The 20,290-nt window shown below is 44.9% G+C and overlaps 1 long non-coding RNA gene across 3 annotated transcripts in view; it reads right to left on the bottom strand.

The window, feature by feature from the left end:
* Positions 1-280: 280 nt before the first annotated feature.
* Positions 281-20,290, bottom strand: part of LOC115088796 — a 73,189-nt gene continuing 53,179 nt past the window's right edge. For all 3 annotated transcript variants that reach the window (XR_003855889.1, XR_003855888.1, XR_003855887.1), the window contains 4 exons: positions 15,866-16,153; positions 2,368-2,551; positions 741-802; positions 281-352 (listed from right to left, as the gene is read on the bottom strand). This is a non-coding gene — a long non-coding RNA (uncharacterized LOC115088796). The remainder of the gene's footprint in view (positions 353-740; positions 803-2,367; positions 2,552-15,865; positions 16,154-20,290) is intronic.

Below are 20,290 nucleotides of genomic sequence, written 5' to 3' on the forward strand. Positions count from 1 at the left end.
GAGGGAACTGGGGAAAGGTCATTAAAGTACCTCCCTCATGCGCGAGAGTCGCGACCCACCCGGACATGCACGCGCCAATATAAAATCAGGTGCGCGTATGCGTGTGGGTATTGTATTTTACAAGATGCGTGCAGCAATGCATGCACACATGTCATAAAATTGGCATGGACCCAAAAAACAACAAGGGAGTTGATCTATCAAAGCCATGAGGTAACAAAAAAAGGAGATAGATCCATTGTCCTTCAATCAATCTTTATTGATGTGCATACAAATCTAGTAACCAAAGCCTGAATCAGGCTGAGTTTTGTCCGAAGTGCTGCTTCAAGGGCTGTAAAGAGTCACCTAAAATTAACTTTAAAACATTTAAGAAAATTAAATATGCATAGATATGAGATCCTAATATATAGTTAAAATACTTTGATACAACATATAAACTAACACAAGAATTAAATAAATGAAATATTTAAAAATGTTTAACTCAACATTAAAATAAAACATATAAATGTGTGCTAAAATATATATAAAAATTATGTTAAAATAAAGCGTACATACATAGCACATTAAAAAAAATAATTAAATAATAAATAATTTACATAAATCGATTAGATGACGACAACATAAAAAAAACTGGATAAGTAAAAAAAAAAACCAGATATGTCAAAAGAAACGAGTAAAACAACCAATTAATGTGTGTTCCAAAAGACAATTAAAAAATAGTAGGCAAAAGATTTATTAAATACCTGTTCTGGTAATATTATTGTCATGTGAATTCCTTCAATTAGAGGAAAATCTTGATGACATCCTAAAATAATGAATTGTTTTATTGGATAAATGTGTGTACTAATTGAGATAAAAGGGGAAAGTAAATCCGCAGCACAAGTTTACTTAATACAATTGGGTGGCCATTTGAACTGTAAATACCTAACTTCTAAAATAGTGTCTCAAAAATAATTAATTTAGTTTAATCGTAAACATGTATGGCATTGGTATTTATAGAGGAATGATCTCAAACACCCGTGTTCCCTGACTTTCTTATAATGAACATACCCAAGCATTCATTTGTTGCAAAGAAATTATGTCTAGGAATTATTTACTTTTAGAATGAGCCGATGTAAGCACGTAGTCCGTGGAAATGTATAAGCAATTTCTCTGAAAGAATACCTTAGAAAGTTCAATGTCAATAATAGAGACTACCATTTATACATCACTGTACCAACTGGTGTAATGATGTGCAATACATCAAAAGGTAAGGACATGCATGGCCTTTGATTTAAACGCTAAAAGTGGCGCCAAAGAGAACATCAATCAGATGGAAAGGGCGGGGTAAGTAACATATGTCAATCAGAATGCCACGGCAAGATATGTAAATCCTCACTATTTAGAAAGGATGATTCAAGTATGGGCAATGAGCTGCTCTGCGCAGTATTCCTTAGGAAAAAAAAAAAAAAAAAAAAACCTAAGCCATGTAAAATAAACAAACAAGAGTGTATTCCTAAATACTCTTGCATAAGAGCTGCATAGGATAGGATATTCCTGTGCTAATACAACCTGCTTTAAAGTAATTCAATGCAGGGAATGATACACTTTCTTCTTCAAAATATTCAAAAGACTCCATTTTTTAAAAGAGGAGTAAATCAGAATTACTTTTAGAGGACACAGGTATGAACGCGTATACAATAAAGAAGTTTAAAACATATCTATCGGTGCATTATTAAGCATACTACTCTTGACGGAGTATGGTGCATAAGAAGGTGAAGATGTGCCTGATCCCCGATTTAACATGCTGCCGATGGCGCCAAAAAAAACCAAAACGTCAATCAACTAGAATGGGTGGAGTCAGTAGCATATGTTGCCATTATATGTATCAATCCTCTCTCTTGGATTGTAATAAAAAGTCTATTCTGATATGACATGAATAAAACACAGAATGTGATAATAAACTTTAATAAAATCACGTGTTTGTTAACCTGGAGTCTATATATGATACTGTACTAATAAAAATAGTCTTTATCAAAAGTTGTTTTAAAACGCAAGACTAAATGCTAGTTTTAAATTGTGCATATATTAATGGCAACGTAGAAAAACTACTAAGATGATTTACTTGAGACATGCTTACTGTTTCTCGATATTGCTGATAATACTAAGCATAGGCGGCTCATGATTCATAAATATATATGGAGGACACTATCGATTGGTTAATGATCAAAATATGTTCTAAGGTGAACAGAACTAAAAACAACACAAAAAACACTTATACTGGTTATTAAAAAGTACCAAATTAATGATGGAGGAGAAAAGGAAAAAAAGAAAAGAAAAAAAATTGTTATGCACCCCGTCCGCACCTGGCCTGCGCACGGGCCTGCTCACCTCTTTGGTTCCACGGCAGCTCCTGGGTCGGCCTCCCTAGTGGTAGCTGCGAGCTCTTCCAGGCCTCGGCGTCCTGCAGCGGCGGTCACCGGGTCTTCCACTGTGCACCAGGCCTCACGCCGGAGCTCTGCGTCCTGAGTGGCGTTGGCCACACCCCTACATGTGCACTGACCGCCCAGCCCATCTAAAAATAATTAAAAAGAAAGCACAGACAAAGTATAAATTAGCTGTAAAATTAAAATTCTAAATCTAAAAAAACTACAAAGCGTTACAATTCCTAATAGCAACTAGTAATAAGATAACAATAAAATAACATTTTAAATTAAAATATAAATATATCTAAAAAAAAAGAAAAAGTTAAGCCTGTATGTGCATCTTACTCATGTTTTGTGTAGGTGCGTTTAAACAGCCATGTTTTTAATTCTGCTTCAAATTTCTTCTTATCTATCTGTAGTCACAGTTGCATTGGTAAAGTGTTCCATATTTTTGTTCCTGCTATTTATATAACATGTTCCCTCATTTGGTTGAGTCTGGCAGATTTAATAGCTGGCACCATCAAAAGTCCTGCTCTATCAAGATCATAATTTATGCTGGTAAACTTTTGGAAGGTGGAATTCTAGGACCTTGGAGAAGAGAGAGATAGAAAGAGAGGGAAGTTCCAGGATCTGGGGGATAGAATTTGAGATCATGGGAGAGAAGATTTGAGTTTCTGATGGTGGAGGGAGGAGAGAATGAGGGAGCTGTCCTGTTGAATTTATGGTGGTGGGGGGAAGAAGGAAAGAGTTTTCCTGTTCCTCCTTGCATCCTCTCGCTAACCTCCCAATCAATCTGGGCTATAAATCTCTCTCTCTCTCTCTATCTTCTACCTTATAAATGGCCTGTGACCGACGGCCCGCAAATGCGCAGTAGAGCACAGCTCTACTGCGCATGTGCGGGCAAGGACGTCGGTCAGAAAAAAAAATGGCGGTGGGGCCGCAGGAGCGGGAGGAGAAGCAGCGGCGCCGCGCGCGCGCGGTGCCGCTACTTCTCCTCCCCAGATCTGCCGGCAGATCTCGGGGGGGTCACTGCCGCGCGCGCGGGAGTGACACCCCCCCCCCCCGAGATCTGCCGGCAGATCTCGGGGGGGTCACTGCCGCGCGCGCGGGGAGTGACACCCCCCCCCCCCGAGATCTGCCGGCAGATCTCGGGGGGGTCACTGCCGCGCGCGCGGGAGTGACACCCCCCCGAGATCTGCCGGCAGGAGCGGGAGGAGTTAATGGAGCCGGGTGAGGGTTGCGGGAAGTCGCGCTTACGGCGCCGGGAGGAAATGGAGGTGGGTGAAGGGAGGGACTGAGTGGGAGGGAGGGAGAGGGGGGACTGAGTGAGTGGGAGGGAGAGGGGGACTGAGTGAGTGGGAGGGAGGGAGAGAGGGGGGACTGAGTGGGAGGGAGTGAGGGAGAGGAGGGACTGAGTGAGAGGAGAGGGAGGGTGGAGAGGAGTGGGTGGGGGAGGGGGGTGGTGAAGAGTGAGGGGAGAGAGAATGAGGGGGAGGTGAGAGACAGAGGGATGTAGCCCGTTTTAACGGGCTTTAGGGCTTGTATATATATATCTAAAGAGAGAGAGAGAGAGAGAGAGAACACCAATCCTGTAGGAAAATCTGAACTCTTGTTAACAGGAGAAGCAGCCAAAATGACTCTTTGACATCAGTATAAATGGACATTGTTCTGTTCTGCTATGGGTAGCCAAATGCAGAGACTGCAGTTCTGTGTGTATGACTGGCCTGCACAGATGTATGCCCCCCACCCCCACCGAGCTGGAGCTGAAAGAGGTCAAAAGAAACAGCACAAATGGTGCTGTGTATGAATCTGTACCAGAAAACATTTGGGGACTCTTTTATGTTGGTAAGACCAATCTGAGAGCCAGACTTATCAGCTGTCCTGTCAACCTGGACAACTGTCATTCATTAAAACTGACTGCTTGTTGAACTGTGCCAGCAAACAAAGGACTGGCAAAAGATTGGGAAAATCTGCTGATTAAAAGTCTTAATTATGCATTTACATGAATATTCATGAGCAGCTGAATTATGCAAAGGTGAGCCCTTGAAAAGTTGCCAGCTATCAGCACACTTGGCTGTCTGTTGTCATCCAATCATTATCCATCAAAGAAAAGGAGGTGGTCCATCCAAGTGCTTGTGGCTTTCTCTGGCTGAGCTCTCCACATCTGCTACAGAAAGAGAAAAGGTGGGTCTTCCCCCAGGTGTCTCTGAGCAGAGGAACTGAGTGCACCTTGCTGCTAGAAAGTGATAAAAAGATAAAACCCTTCTCAGCTTGGAATGTTCTGGTCTGGGCGATAGACTCTGCCGCTTCAGACACCTAGGTCCCGGTCATGGAAAAACAAGCTTGCTGAAGATCAGGAGAGAGGGTTCAGCTTCTGGTCCTGTGGTAATAACTGTAACTTCATTCCCTAGTCTGTGGGGCAGGAAGCTAGTGCTCATTAGCATTCTATAATTACAAGTCACAACTAGAAAGAGGTGGGGCTAGCATTAATTAATTAATTGTAATCTGATAAGCACTGGATGTCAAAAATGCTTTTATAACTATTTCTTTTATTATGGTCTGTGTCCCTAATTGCCTGTGTGTTGCCTGATGAACTGAAGTTTAGCCCTGTTTAACTCATATTAAATTTATTACACAGTTGGCTAATTTTTCTAAGAAACGAACAGGAGAGTCACTTGTAAATAGTAAAGGGAGGTGTGGGGTTGGAATTCATATATCTTCTCCCAACATATATAATGGAGGTTCCACCGAGATAGAAAACTGTATTCAAATTTGTCCTGAACAAAAATGAATATGCAGGAAACAGCTGACCTAGAAAATCAGGCAATACTTAAACTGGTACAGGTTTATACTGGACATGAAAGTAATACAGGACAAATAAAAGCCATCAGAGATAATATAGAGGGAGCTAACTCAGACTTAGGTAATGAAGGTAGCTTCCTTAGACTGACTCCTACAAATGTAATTAATGAAGCTAATCTATGCCCACGTTAGCGGAGTATTGTGCAGTACTTTCCATGATAAAACAGCTGGTAATAAATATGTAGATGTTATGGCTATAAACCTCCAGTTAGATACACTGAATGAAAATTTGAAAGCTGAGATAAAAGAGGTTGTGGAAATAAATGCTGTACAGATGTGGGAACTAAAAAATATCTCACAAGAAATAGATAGTTTTAAAGAAAGGCTGAGTGATTCAGAAATAGAGAACACAGAGCTAACTATGGAGAGGGAAAGCAGTAAGGCAGAACTAAAAAGCTTAACAACTCAATTAATTCAGGTGAGAGCAATGAACCATTCCATAGAACAAGGAATGACAGAGATCAAAATCCTCTGAAACACAAAGAGGTGTAAAAACACTCACAGCTTACTGAAACTGATCAACTCAGTGACAGCAGCAGAGTGGGGGAGAATCCCACACAGCTTAGCAATGTATCTAGCCCCCCCCCCCCCCCGAACAGGGAGATACCAAAGGTCTAAATTTGAACCACCGCGTCATCAGAGCAGGGGAAGAGATCAGATTGTTAGAAAAACAAATTCTCTGGAATCCCAACTCAGAAAAGCATAGCCTGAGCTGGTAATAGTAGAGAGTCAGAGGACTGATTTGGGGAACTGTCATAGGAAATTAACTCAGTCAGTGTTACAAGTTACTCAATTTAGGGAGCAGAGTCAACAACAGGAGTTTATCCTAATTCAGCAGCGGGATACACTTTTATAAAATAAGAATAAAATCAGGGAGTTTGAAACTGCTTGATCAGTTCTTTATCGAGAATGTTAGCTGCAGGCTCCCAGCTGTTTTCTTTAGTCCCAAAGCCCTCCCATGATATCAGATATTCCCATCGTCTTCTTCGTTTCCATATATCCAGAACATCCTGAACTTGATAAGTGATGTCCTCTTCTGATGTCAAAGGTTGCGGTTCAGGCACCTTTTTGGAAAATTTGGATAGAATGAGAGGTTTAAGTAACGAGATGTGGAAGGCATTGTGAATCTTGAGTGATGTGGGCAGGTGTAGGCTGCAAGTAACTGGGCCTAGACGTCGAAGTATGGGAAATGGCCCGATGTATCTGGGAGTGAAGCAGACTGAAGGTATTTTCAGATGAATGAATCGAGTACTAAGCCATACTTTATCACTAGGATTGAATTGAGGAGCTGCCCGATGATGGATATCATAGCATTTCTTAGACTTCTGGGCAGCTTGTTGTATGAGGCATTTAGTGTCGTCCCAGAATTCATGCAACTCTTGCATGGTGGCTAGCGCTGCAGGAGAGGCCACTGGCAGGGGTAATGGAAGAGGAGGCAGGGCTGATGTTCATATATCACTTGAAAGGGTGTAGAACCATTGGAAGCAGAGAGATGAGAGCAAACTCAGCCCATGGTAGTAATTCGGACCAGTCATTTTGTCGTGAGTTGACATATGCTCAGAGAAACTGTTTCAAGGTCCAGTTTGTCTTTTCTGTCTGACCATTGGCCTGTGGGTGATATGCCAACGAGAGATCTGAGGCAATGTCAAATTTCTTACATAAGGCCCTCCAGAACCTGGCCATGAATTTTACCCCCCGGTCGGAGAGTATATGCCTCGGGAGTCCATGGAATCTGAATATGTGGTGGATGAATAGTCTCGCCAGTTCCAGGGCAGACGGGAGGCCAGGTAGAGCCACAAAGTGAGCCATTTTTGAAAACTGATCCACCATGACCCAAATGGTATTTTTGCCATTGAAAGGAGGAAGATCCACTATGAAATCCGTGGCAATGTGTGTCCATGGTTCACTGGGAGCGGGCAGTGGTTGCAAAAGACCCCAAGGTCGACCCATCGGTGGCTTCTGACAGGCACAGGTGGGGCACACCTCCACATACACTTGGGCGTGTCTTCTCATGGTTGACCACCATGTGGAATTCCAAGGTGCCAGAGTTGATGGAAAGAGGTAATGTTAACAGAGGAGAAGGTGATGTCAGGCCTAGGAGTAGTCTGTGCCCCACCTAGGTCTGGAAGTTTCCCAGACAGAGTGGGCAGGTAGATACCACATGTCCGGGTTGGCCACAGTACGTACATAGCCCTGAACATAGACAGCGACGTTTCTCTTTCGAGGATAGATGGCTGTGACTCATCTGCATAGGTTCCTCCTCATCGGCATCTTGCGGAGCAGCGGTCTTTGTGATAGGACCTGGGTGGATGTGGGGAGTGCCAGTAGCCACCTTCTTGAGTCCTTTGGTCTTTTGCGAGCATTCACGAAGATGGCGATCAATGCGGCCTGCGAGATCCACGAGAGCATCCACGGTGTCAGGAAGTTCTTGGGCTGCTAGCTCATCTTTGATGCGTGGGCTCAAGCTTTCAAGGAAGATCACACGCAGGCAGCCCAAATCCCAGTGCAGCTCGGCGCAAGAGTCCTAAACTCGATGACATACTCGGTAAGGGACCTGGAACCTTGATGCAGGTGCTGTAGTGTGGAACCGGCGATGGCCTTACGAGCGGGGTCGTCAAAGACGGAGTGGAAGAGGGCAAGGAAGCCCAGCAGATCTTGGAGGATCGGGTCTGCTTGTTCTCACAGGGGTGATGCCCAGGCCAACGCCCATCCTTCCAGTAGAGATAGTATATATATTGTCTTGGTAGCCACTTCAGTGAACTATGCAGGCTGTAAAGAAAAGTGCATGTTGCACTGATTCAAGAAGCCTCTACAGGACAAGGGGTCTCCTGAAAAGCAAAGAGGTGCCGGCAGGGGCACCGGTGGCCGGATGGAGGCATCTGTGGAGTGGAGCTCAGTTTGGCAGACATCGAGACCATGTCCAGCCGGTTATTTAAAATATTTATGGCATTGGCTAAATTCTCCAAAACCTTCTGCTGGTTTGAAATTCGCTGGGCCAGGCCAGGGATGGCCTGGAGGGCTGAGAGCTATGCTGGGTCCATGGACTTGGCAATCTGTTAGGATCTGTAATTGTGTGGGCCCTTTGGCCGAGATGAGAGGTGGTACCGCCCAGGGGGAGGAGCCCCGCTGAGCCTCACCATCAGGAGGCAGAGTCTCAGCTGTGGGATGATATACAGCAGATGCATTGATGAAGAAAGAGAGAGTGACCCCTGGAAGTGGGCCACGGATTGGAAGCACTGATACTGATGTCAGACTCAGTTCAGGAGGAGACTGGAGTCAGGCAATAGCTGCAGCACTTCCCGAGGAGCGAGGAGTGCTAGAGAAAGTCAATGTCACTGTAGTTACACTGGGTCCGTAGGAATGCTATTCAAGAGGGTCCCTCGGTGGGAGATCACGGTAGTGATCCGCAGACCGGGGTACACCAGCGAGAGTTCCTAAAGTAATCACGGCAATGGTCCGCAGAGTGGGATACACTAGAGAGAGTTCCTCTGGTAGTCATTGCCAATGGTCCGCAGAGTGGGGTACACCGGAGAGAGGTCCCCACATAGATGACACAAGCAGGGGGTCCACAGTGTGGTACTCACAGCAGCTGGAGAAGAGTAGAAGTTCCGAAGAAAGGAATGATTCGAGTGCAGGAGGTCGTTCCCGGACCCCCGCTGGACTTTTGGCAAGTCTTGTGGGGGTCAGGAGGCCCCCCCAAGCTGGCCAAAAGTCCCTGGGGGTCCAGCGGGGGTCTGGGAGCGATCTCCTACGCTCGTGACGTCGGGGGACAGGAAGCAAAATGGCGCCGGCGCTATTTCTATCAACGCACCCATGGCCCGAGAGTGGAAGATCACAACGGGACCCCCCCACTGGACCCCAGGTAATTTAAGACATTTTGGGGGGGTTCAGGAGGGTGGGGGATTTATTTTAAAGGGTTGGGGTGGGTTTTAGGGATGTTTTAGTGTGCCGGTTTTCCCGCCCTCCCCCGATTTACGATTTACACGATATTTAAAAAAACCAAACCGCGACAATCCAATTCCCTCCCCCCCCCCCAGCCGAAATCGATCACACGATTCACATCTCTAGCACATATACATTTGGGATCTGTAGAAAAAAACGTTTATTTTGTTTCTGTCCAGAGCAGAAATGAAATAAGCATTTATTAAACTAAAACAAAACAAAAAAATACAAAATTAAACCTCCCAAAGCCCCTCTGCATCTCATCTCACTTACGTCCCAAAACTTTTGGAGCCAGAATCCTCCCCACCCCTCACTAGGGATGTGAATCGTTTTTGAACGATTAAAATTATCGTCAGATAATTTTAAAATCGTCCAAAATCGTTTGAGTGCACAATACAATACAAATGCCCCTGATTTATCGTCAGGGGCATTTGTATTGTATCGTTACGGTCGCCCGTATGACATAGTGAGGGCAAAGGTAGCGCCGGCGCCATTTTGAAGATTGGCAATACGGCCCGCGTGCAGGAGGTCGCTCCTGGACCCCCGCTGGACTTTTGGCAAGTTTTGTGGGGGTCAGGAGCCCCCCCCCAAGTGGGCCAAAAGTCCCTGGGGGCCCAGCGGGGGTCCGGGGGCGATCTCCTGCACGCGTGACGTCGGGAGCCAGGAACCAAAATGCGCCGGCGCTACCTTTGCCCTGTCACATGATAAGAGCAAAGGGCCACCGGCGCCATTTCTCAACGCAGCCGTGGCCAGAGAGAGAGGGAGATCGCGCCGGGAGCCCCCCCACTGGACCCCAGGTAATTTAAAACATTTTGGGGGGTTCGGGAGGGTGGGGGATTTATTTTAAAGGTTCGGGGTGGGTTTTAGGGTTTTTTTGGTGTGCCGGTTTTCCCGCCCTCCCCGATTTACGATTTTTAACGATTTTTTAAAAATAAAAAACACGACGATCAGATTTCCCTCCCCCCCCAGCCAAAATCGATCATTAAGACGATCGATCACACGATTCACACCCCTACCCCTCACTCACCCCACTTGTTGGGAGTCCCAATCAGCATACCTTAGTCCTGTTTCTGAGGTCTAGGCCCAGTGAAGAGACCCAGCCCAAGGACAGGTCCAGTCACTGAGCCCTAGCTCTAAGGCCTGTACCGGGGCCCACGCCATGGCCTGGTTCCATCACCAACACCTAGGCTTGGCCCAAGACTGATGCTGGGTCTTGGTCCATAAGTTCAGTCTTGATGCCAAGGCCTCAGCCTAGTCCATGGCCCAAAACTTAAGCTCAACCCGGAGGCTGGGTCCCAGCATCAAGGCCTCAGCCTATTCCCAGGACCAGGACCAGGTGAAGGTCTAAGCCCTGCCTTGGCCCAACAAGGGGGCTAGAGCCAAATTTGGGTCCCATTGCAGAGGCCAAAGTCCAGATCCAGGCATGACTTTGGGCTCAGCCCAGGGACAGGATCCAGTCACAGAGGCCCAGGTTCAATGCCATTGTTTGGCCTTGAGGTCGGGTCCCACCACTGAGGCCTCAATCTAGGTCTAGGTCTTCATATGTCTACTTCCATCCAATGCTCTCTTCAAATGATGCCCTCCACTTGGAGGATGCACTGGAGTGACATTACTCTGGCACCCTCCTTCTGAGTGGAAGTCACTATTCTGATATACGACCATTGAAATTTATGGAAGTACATCAAAATGGCTCCTTCAACTCAGGAGGAAGGCACCAGAGTAACTTTAGTCCATGCAGTTTAATACTGTATATTTCAGCACCAAAAGTATATGTGCATGTTTCAGTGTATGTGTATATTTTGAATATGCATAATTTCTCTAACTGGCTGGGGTGAATATCCATTGAGTAAGAAACTGCAGATTCACAGATTTACCCTCAGTAATATTTGTATTATTGAGTGTGTGAAGAAAAAAGGACTTGTAAACCAGTACTATTTTTTTTGGTATTAAACTATATGTAAATGTATATTGAAACCTTATCTCAGAGTCCAAAATGATTATTACTATCTGCCATACAGACTGTGCAAGAGAACGTCCAGGGCCTAGGAGATTGTTCTATTCCCAAGGGGAATCCTGGAGAATCTGGAGTTAATGGACTGTAAGGGTAAAGAGATAGCTTAAGCCCCAGTGTTATTTGTGTGCACATCGCACCATGTTACATGCATATATGCTAATTTTAGACATGGAAACTTTTAAAAAATTAACCCTTGAAAGCATATGTGCTTTAGGCCTGGATTTATCAAAATGCGGTAAGTATTGCATGTGATAGCAAAAGGGGTGTGGTTTATGCAAATATTAATTTTATTGCAATTTGTGCTAATTACCTATGCAAAGAGCTAAGTTAGTGCAAATTGCGATAACATTATCAGACTTTGTGATAGGAGCCAGACCTGTTCTATTTCCCACATATAACCACTGGGGAGGGGGGGAGGGAGAGAGAGAGAGAGAGAGAGTGCAAGCCTGGCCATAATGGCATCTCCCTAGATAGGTATTTGTATCCCTATGGTAGGCCCACCTAGCACCTCGAGGTGAGGGTTAGGTATCAGTGTAGGGGGTTAGGGTCCCCTTTGACATTTAATGTTAGATGTACGAACAGAACAGTGGTCTCTTGTGAACATTTGATGACCCTCGGAGTGAGGAAACTCACTCCAAGATGAGATTTGTACAATGTTCTCTCCACCTAGCTTGATGTTACCCAGGTAGAGAGTCTATCAAGCTAGGTGGAGAGAACATTGCCCAAATATTGATTCACCGTATAGGAATTTTACAGATACGGGTTTGGATGAATATCTCTCAGGATTGCGTCAGATGAGCTGTCGTAGGTAGATGATAAGGCTCATGGATAGCAAGGATTCCAGCAGGCTATAGGCAAGCTTAAGATGGCAATTATAGTCCTTAACTAAGCAGCGGATGGACGCCAGAGGAACGGATGTAGCGAAATCATGAACTCCAATTAAGGTTCTACCAGCTCAGAATGCTGCTATAGGATGCTGGAAGAGAATGACAGTGAACACAGGATCCAAACAGCTCGCCAAGGCACAAAAAGGAAACACCAATATAGTCTTAGTAGCTTGCAATGGAGAGAGAAGTCAAAATCACCGCTTGAACGGAGCAATGCAGGATCATAGCTATGGATCCAAGGCAACAAGCCATGTTGAAATCAAGGAGATAAGAGCTCCAAGGTGAACTTCACAGACTGGAGAGAAGTCCAGAGCTAGTACTACACCAGCAAGGAGTGAGGTGAGCAAGATGAACCGTGACCAGGTCTGGGGTGCAGGCACCTCCTGCAGGTCATGTAACCCCAGGAACCTGGAGTTGCTGTAGAGTATACTCTTTGAAGCTTGGAGGTGCTTGATGAGAGGTCAAAGTTGATACTGGAGGTGGAAACCTGGGTGCAGGCACCTCCTGCAGGTCATATGGAACCCAGGAATCTGGAGTTGCTGTGGAGTATACTCTGATTGGAATATCCTAGGAGTTATTTTGATGAAAGGGTCAAACTTGATACTGGATGTGGAAGCCTGGGTGCAGGCACCTCCTGCAGGTTGCAAAAACTCAGGGAGAAGAGTAATATCGCAGAGGAAGGAACAAAGATGGTCCTTGGAACCGTGGCAGGCGCCTCCTGCAGGTCAAGAAGATTTCAGGACTGGAATGAGCTTGAAGAAGTCTGGATGCAGACGTCTCTTGCGGGTCGTAGAATCCAGATATATTTATTTATTTATTTTATTTAAGAGTTTTTATATACCATCATTAAGTTATTTACCATCATAAGCGGTTTAAAATAGGGCACCTATATCAAAGAAAGAATAGATCCTAATTTACATAGATGGTGCCATTCTGATTCAGTAACAAACAGTATTTAAGAATAATATGGTTTGTGCTAAGGAAATTACCTATGGAGAAATTCCTTGGGGGATTAAGTGTTTTATGGTAATTCATCCTGAAGGTTTGACTACAGTTAAAAGTGAGTGAGCTAATTTCCAGTAGTATCTGGAAAATATGCGTTGGGTGCTCTGAGTCCGCTTAGCCTTATTTATTTGCCTGCGTCATTTTCTTTCTTGAAGGCTTGTTTGAAAAGCCAGGTTTTGAGATGTGTTTTGAAAAGTTTATGCTTACTCCGAAGTCTTAAGTCAAGGGGCATTGAGTTCCATATTGTGGGACCAGCCAGAGATAGTGCACGTTCCCTAACTTGGGTAAGTCTTGCTGTTTTTACAGAGAGGCGCGGGCCTCTCTAAAAAAAAATTAGCGATGTGAATTGGAATCGGAAATGATTCCAATTCACATATCTTAACAATCAGATTCGGCCCCCCCCCCCCCCCCCCCCCCCCCCCGAGCTGAATCTGATCGTTAAGACGATCTGGCACACAATTCACATCTCTATTGAGAATTATTGGAGTTTGTGTAATATTCATGTTTTTCCTTTCTAAGTGTATGAATTCGGTTTTGTCTATGTTGATTATCAGCTCCATTAGGTTTAGCAGTTGCTTTATTATGTCCAGATACATTATGGCTAAACTCATTGTTTTTTCAATAGTTTCATCTATTGGTAAGATTAGTTGGATGTCATCAGCGTAGATGTAGTGTATGATTCCAAGTCCGGCAAGGAGATGGCATAGTGGTAGTAGATATATATTAAAAAGCATCACTGATAGTGCCGACCCTTGTGGGACTCCTGTTTTTAGGGTAATCTTTTCGGATAGCGTGTTTTTAATTTGGACCCGAAATGATCTGTTATTTAGATATGATTTGAACCATGTTATTGTTTTGTCTTGTAGTCCTATTTCTTTGAGTCTTTTAATTAGTATATTGTGGTTCACTGCGTCAAATGCTGCTGATAAATCAAGTAATATTAGAATATAGTATTTTCCGCTGTCGAAACCTCTTAGTATATTGTCTGTTAGTGCGAGTAGGAGTGTTTCAGTGCTATAATGCTTACGGAAGCCGTGCTGAGAAGGGTAAAGGATATTGTTATTATCTAAGTGCTCAGATAGTTGTTTTTATACTGTTTTTTCAATTAATTTTGCCATTAGAGGTAAATTTGAAACTGGTCTGTAGTTTGCTAGAATAAGGGGGTCCATGTTTTTCTTCTTAAGTATTGGTTTAATGATTGCTCCTTTCAGTATTTCAGGCAAATACCTTTCTTCGAGGGAGTAGTTTATAATTTTTGCAAAAATTGGAGCAGTGATTTCAGTAAGCTTTTTAATTTCGACTATGGGTAATGAATCTATTTGGTGGGGGGGGCGGGATTTAGTTGTTTGATCATGTTCTCTACCTGGTTGTTGGTTATTTCATCAAATTCAGACCATAGTGTCACGTCTCTCTTACACATTTTAATTTCTTGTTTGGGTGACTTTGGTATTTTGGTACGCAGGTTCTCAATTTTATCATTAAAAAATCTAGCTATTTCATTGCATCTATTTTCTGGTAAGTTGTCTGGGGAGTTTGTAGTATCTTTGGTAAGATTATCAACTATTTTGAATAGGGTTCGAGGGTTGTTCAAGTGTTTTCTTATCTTTGTGTTATAGTACTTTTTTTGGCTTTGAGAATTGTTTTTTTGTAGAAAGCTAGTTGTTTACGATATTGTGCCAGGTGATCAACTGATTTATGGTTTTTCCAGATTTTTTTTTTTTTCTGAGATTTTGTTTCAGCTCCTTAATGTGTTCGGTGTACCATGGGTTATTTTGTTTTACAGCTTTAGCGACTATAGTTTTTAGGGGGTTTATGTTATCCACTAATTTCTTAGTCATGTTGATCCAAGCTGTTGTCACTGTAGTACAGTCAGGGTAATTAAATGATTTAAGTTCATCTTGTATTTTGTCTTTCAGTGTTTCAGTCTTAAATGAGGGGCAATAAGTGATGACCCTTGGTTCCTTTTTTGGTATTTCAGATGCATTTGCAAATGCTAAAGTGGATTTAATAAGGAGGTGATCTGACCATGGGATTTGTGTATAGCTAGTGTTTTTTTCTTCAAGGTGGCTAGTGTTTATGAATGTGAGGTCAAGTGAGTGTCCGGCCCTATGTGTGGGTTTATCTGTAATTAGTTGAAACCCAAGTGCGTTTATAGCGTCTAATAGTGTCTGGCAGGTATTAGATGGGGGCAGTTTATCCATGTGTAGATTGAAATCGCCTAGTACTATGGTGGGTTTTGTTGTATCAAGGTGCGCTTTGAAAAATTCAATTAGAGGGGAGATATTTAATTCTAGTAGACTGGGTGGACAGTATAGGAGACAGATTTGAAAGTTAAAAGTTTCAAAAATGGTGATTTCATGATTAGGCGGCGGTGCAATGGATTTTAATTTACATTTGAATTGGTTTTCAATAATTAGTAGTAGTCCACCCCCTCTTCTGTTTATTCTGGGGATTGAGAAGATATCATAGTTTCTGTATGCTAATTGATTTTTTATGACTGTCAGATTTTTTTAGCCAGGATTCAGTTATAGCTATGAAATTTGGTTTAGTGTCAAATAGTAGGTCTGTGATTACAGGGAACTTTTTAGCAATTGATTATGCATTTACTAATAGAAATGTTAGCATAAAGATTTTGCTCACGTTAGCATGATTGGTTCTTTTAATATGAATGAGGTTGTTTGGGTTAGAAGCTTTTGTTTTTTTTGGGTTGTTCACGTTGTATGCTGTGAAATGGTGTGTGCGTCTATACTTACCCCGATTACAGCAGATCCGGATTGGTTTTCTTTCAGCTCTGTCGGTGTCCATGTTTGGCTCTGTATGATGGGAAGTTATGCAGTGTGGTTTGTCTGTTCTTGGGTCGAACGAAGGGGTGAACAAAGGGGCATGCCCCTTTGTCATGCTCCTTCGGCGCACGACGCCGGCGTGTGGCACCTCCGGTCAGCCTGGCGCTCTTTTAAACCCCCCGGCGCGCCTTTTTGTCGTCAAGGCGTCGACGGTGGGGGCGGAGCGCTGTCCCTTCCCTTGGCTCGGCTCGGCGGCATCTACGGGAGAAATGGGAGAGAGCAAAAATAAAGAAAAGGAGAAATGAGCAACGGAGAGAGAGAGTCAGAGCAACAGGGAAGAGAAGCTAGAGAAAAAAAAATAGCAGGAGGTGGGGGAAAAACAAGGTTAGGTAATCCGGGGGCGAGAGTAGGAAGCAGGCAGGTAGAGAAGGGGCCTCTGGTGACTCTCGAGGCAGCAGTGGGAGGCAAGCAAGTTAGTACATGAAATTCTGTCTAAAAACAAAAAACATGAGTCCAAGAACTGATGAAAAGATTTGCTTAAAAACAGGAACATGAGTTCAAGAACTGGAGGAAAGAATTCTGCTTAAAAACAGAAAACATGAATCCAGAAACTTGAAGAAAACATTTCTGCATAAAAACCAGGAAACGTGAATCCAGAATTTTTTTTTTTTTTATTTCTGCTAAAAAAAACCCAAAACAGAAAATATAAGTCCAGCAAACTTGAGAAAAATGTCTAGTAAAAGTTTACGCCAGACAAGAATTTAAAAATTTGTCCTGGAAATGTATAGAAAAAATTTCTGGTAAAAGTTAGGCCAGACAAAAATTTAAAATTTGTCCAGGAATTTGTGCCTATCACAGGCACAGGCCTTCGAATACTGTTATGAACGCACCCTGCGGGCCCTGAGGAGGGACACAGAGGCGCGATCGTCTGCTCATGGGAGAGAGTGAGCCCTTGGCCCACGAGGTGACTCAGGGAGGAGCCCCAAAGGAGGTGAGCGAGTGCAGGCACGAATGAAGCAAGTACACAGGAGCTGGAATGAATCGGGGTCAGCCCCCCACTGAGCCAACACGCACCGGTGAAGTCCGATGGAGGCAGAGGGCTGGAAACGAAGAGACAAGGAACTGGAACAGGAGACTCCAGATCTTAGAACGAGAGAAGAGTTAGAGTACATAGCGAAGATGAAGACTCCAGGTGCTTGGATGAGACGAGACTCTGGAGACTTGGACGAGACGAGACTCTGGAGACTTGGGAGAGACGAGACTCTGGAGACTTGGATGAGACAAGACTCTTGGAACATGGAAGAGATGAGGCTCTTGGAACATGGAAGAGATGAGACTCTGGAGATTTGGGAGAGACGAGACTCTGGAGACTTGGGAGAGACGAGACTCTTGGAAGATGGAAGAGACAAGACTCTTGGAACTTGGAAGAGACAAGACTCTTGGAACATAGAAGAGACGAGACTCTTGGGACTTGGAAGAGACAAGACTCTTGGAACTTGGAAGGTGCTGTCCTTCAGAGTGCCCTACACAGCCCAACGTGGACTAGTCACGGACCACCCTGTCCCGCTGCATGCCCTACACAACCTGAGAGGCTGGTCGCGGAGCACGCAGAGATCAGAACAAGCACAGGATGGAGAGAAGGATCCAGACAGTACTTGAGAGAGGTCCAGCCAGAAGGGGACTCCAGTCACCGAAGACGGACACCGAATGAGACAGATTTACTCCCACAAAGAATGGCTAGAGATGAAGTCCGTGGATGGCAAAGGCGGCTGCGGATTCTTCAGGATCGAGAAGGAACGAAGGAGATCAGTACACAAGAGAATGGTACCTCCGAAGGCAAGGGCATCTGGACATCTGAACTCCTGGACATCTGGACATCTGAACGAGTAGACATCTGGGCATACGGACATCTGGATGAGAGGACATCAGTATGAGTGGATGTCCAGACATCTGATCAGGCGGACAAGCGGACATCTAGAAGAGAGGACATCTGGACAAGGGGACATCTGGACATCTGGACAAGGGGACATCTGGACAACTGGATACAGATGAGGAACTCCAGGGCTTCAGGAAGGGAAGCCGAGGATTGGAACATACCACGAGGAAGATCCAATGAGGGACAAGACCTGGAACATCAGACTGAGACATCAGAACACGAAGAACATGTCGTCATCTGGACAGGAGCAGGAGATGGACTCCTTGGAAGCTGAAGAAAGCCCAAGGGAGATGTAACTCGTGGGACTCAATTCGAAGGCCCTGAAGAACTGAAGCAGAGCCTTTATATAGGACAGGACCAGGAAGAGCCTTGAAGACATCATCTGGTGGGGCCAAAGAGTGCTTCCTGCTTCTGGCCCTTTAAAAGAGGTGAAGAGGCACACATCCACGTCTAGAGGGACCCCAGAGGCTGGAGGGCTGAGCCAAGACCTGAATCAGCATCCTGCCGCATGGTGGAGGACAGAGCAGGCCGGAGGCGGCTCCTGCCATGAAGAGGAGCTCCGACAGTGGCGCTTGGACCGCAGAGGATGAGGGAATCCCAGCAGGGACTTCCCTCATAGGAGGAGTCAGCAGCGCGGCTCCAGCCACGCAGTAGGAAGCAACAACAGTGGCATCAAAGGTGGCAAGGCCGCAAAGATGAAGGGAGACGCGGCTCGGTGGCAGTCCGGGCCATGATGAAGACAGCAGCATCAGGCCGGCACAGGAGAGAAGGTGAGAGCCTGTCCGTTGGATGGGGTCCGCGGGCAGGATCATAACACCTTTGAGATATTTGAATGTTTCTATCAAATCTCCCTATCTTGCTTTTCCTCTAGGGTATACATGTTTAGATCTTTAAGTCTATCCCTATATGCTTTAGAATGAAGATCACTGACCATTTTAGTAGCCACCCTTTGTACCGACTCCATCCTGCTTATGTCTTTTTGAAGGTGCAATCTTCAGAATTGTACACAGTATTCCAAGTGAGGTCTCTCCAGGGACTTATACAGGGGCAATATTTCCTCCCTTTTTCTGTAGTCGATTCCTCTTCCTAAGCGGTCAAGCATCTTTCTGGCTTTTTCCATTGCTTTATCCATCTGTTTGGCTACCTTAAGATCATCATATACAATTACCCCCAGATCCAACTCTTCCTTTGTGCTTAAAAGATTTCACTTCCAGTACTATACTTTTCCCTTGGGTTTTTGCAACCTAAATGCATTATTCTGTATTTTTTAGCATTAGATGTTAGCTGCCAGACTTTAGACCATTCCTCTAGTTTCACTAGATCCTCTTCATGTTTTCCACTCCTTCCTGGCTGTCCAGTTACAGATTTTGGTATCATCAGCCTGAAAGCCCTTCTGATATTTCACTCACAAAAATGCTGAAAAGAACCAGTCTAAGAACTGATCCCTAAGGCACACTGCTAGTAACAACCCCTCCTCAGAGAAAACTACATTTAACACTAATATTTGTTGCCTCCCACTCAGCCAGTTTCTAACCCAGTCATTCACTCTAGGATCCATAACAAGGGCGCACAATTTATTTATAAGTCTTCTGTATGGATCCGTGTCAAAGGCATTGTTGAAATCCAAATACACTACATCTAGCGCTCTCCCTTGTGCTGCACTGGAGGTGAACCCTTGGCCTGGTGCAGGATTGATAGGGCTGGTTGGACCCAGAGAGTGCCTGTCACCAGGAGGCGGAGCACACAAGGAGACAGAGGCTAGCTGGAGCTTCACCAATAACAGTCCAGGGTTTCTGCAGGTTGAACCCTTGGGTACCCGGACCACCTGGACTTAGATGGGCCTCCGGTGGTCTCCCGGAGAGGTATTGGAGAAGTGTGTCCACCATGAGCAAGGGTGCGTGGCTGATGCAGAGTGAGTGGACTACACCAGAACAGGATGCTCCGGAGACCTCTGGAAGGCAACAATTCAGAGAGGTCCTCTGGATGAGACAGGCAGTGCCTGCAGGTCCAGCCATGTGGAAGCCGCAGTTGTTATCCAAGTGCGTAGGCCCGAAGGTCACCGGGGGCCGGAAGAGAGTGTCCGAGTGAAGCGCAAAGGTCAAAGCCAGAATATCAGTCCAAGAGAGGTCAGCCAAAGCGGGAGTCAATACCAGAGTCAGTCCGAGCATAGTCGTGGCAAGCGAGGGTCGGTTCCAGGTGGCAAGCAGAAGAATGGTCAAGCAGGCAGTGGTCAGTTCCAGGCGGCAGGCAGAATGGTCAGGCAGGCAGTGGTCAGTTCCAGACGGCAGGCAGAAGAATGGTCAGGCAGGCAGAGGTCAGTACCAAGAAGTCAGTCTTGAATTAATGCCAGGAAGGGGGACAGTAAGTAAATCTATGACTCTAGCACTAAACTTTCAATAGGGAAAGTTTGAGAAAATTAGAAAAATAGTTTTAAAAAACCTGAAAGGTGGAGCTACAAA

The sequence above is a fragment of the Rhinatrema bivittatum genome, chromosome 3, assembly GCF_901001135.1.
Source record: "Rhinatrema bivittatum chromosome 3, aRhiBiv1.1, whole genome shotgun sequence".
NCBI classification, from domain to species: domain Eukaryota; kingdom Metazoa; phylum Chordata; class Amphibia; order Gymnophiona; family Rhinatrematidae; genus Rhinatrema; species Rhinatrema bivittatum.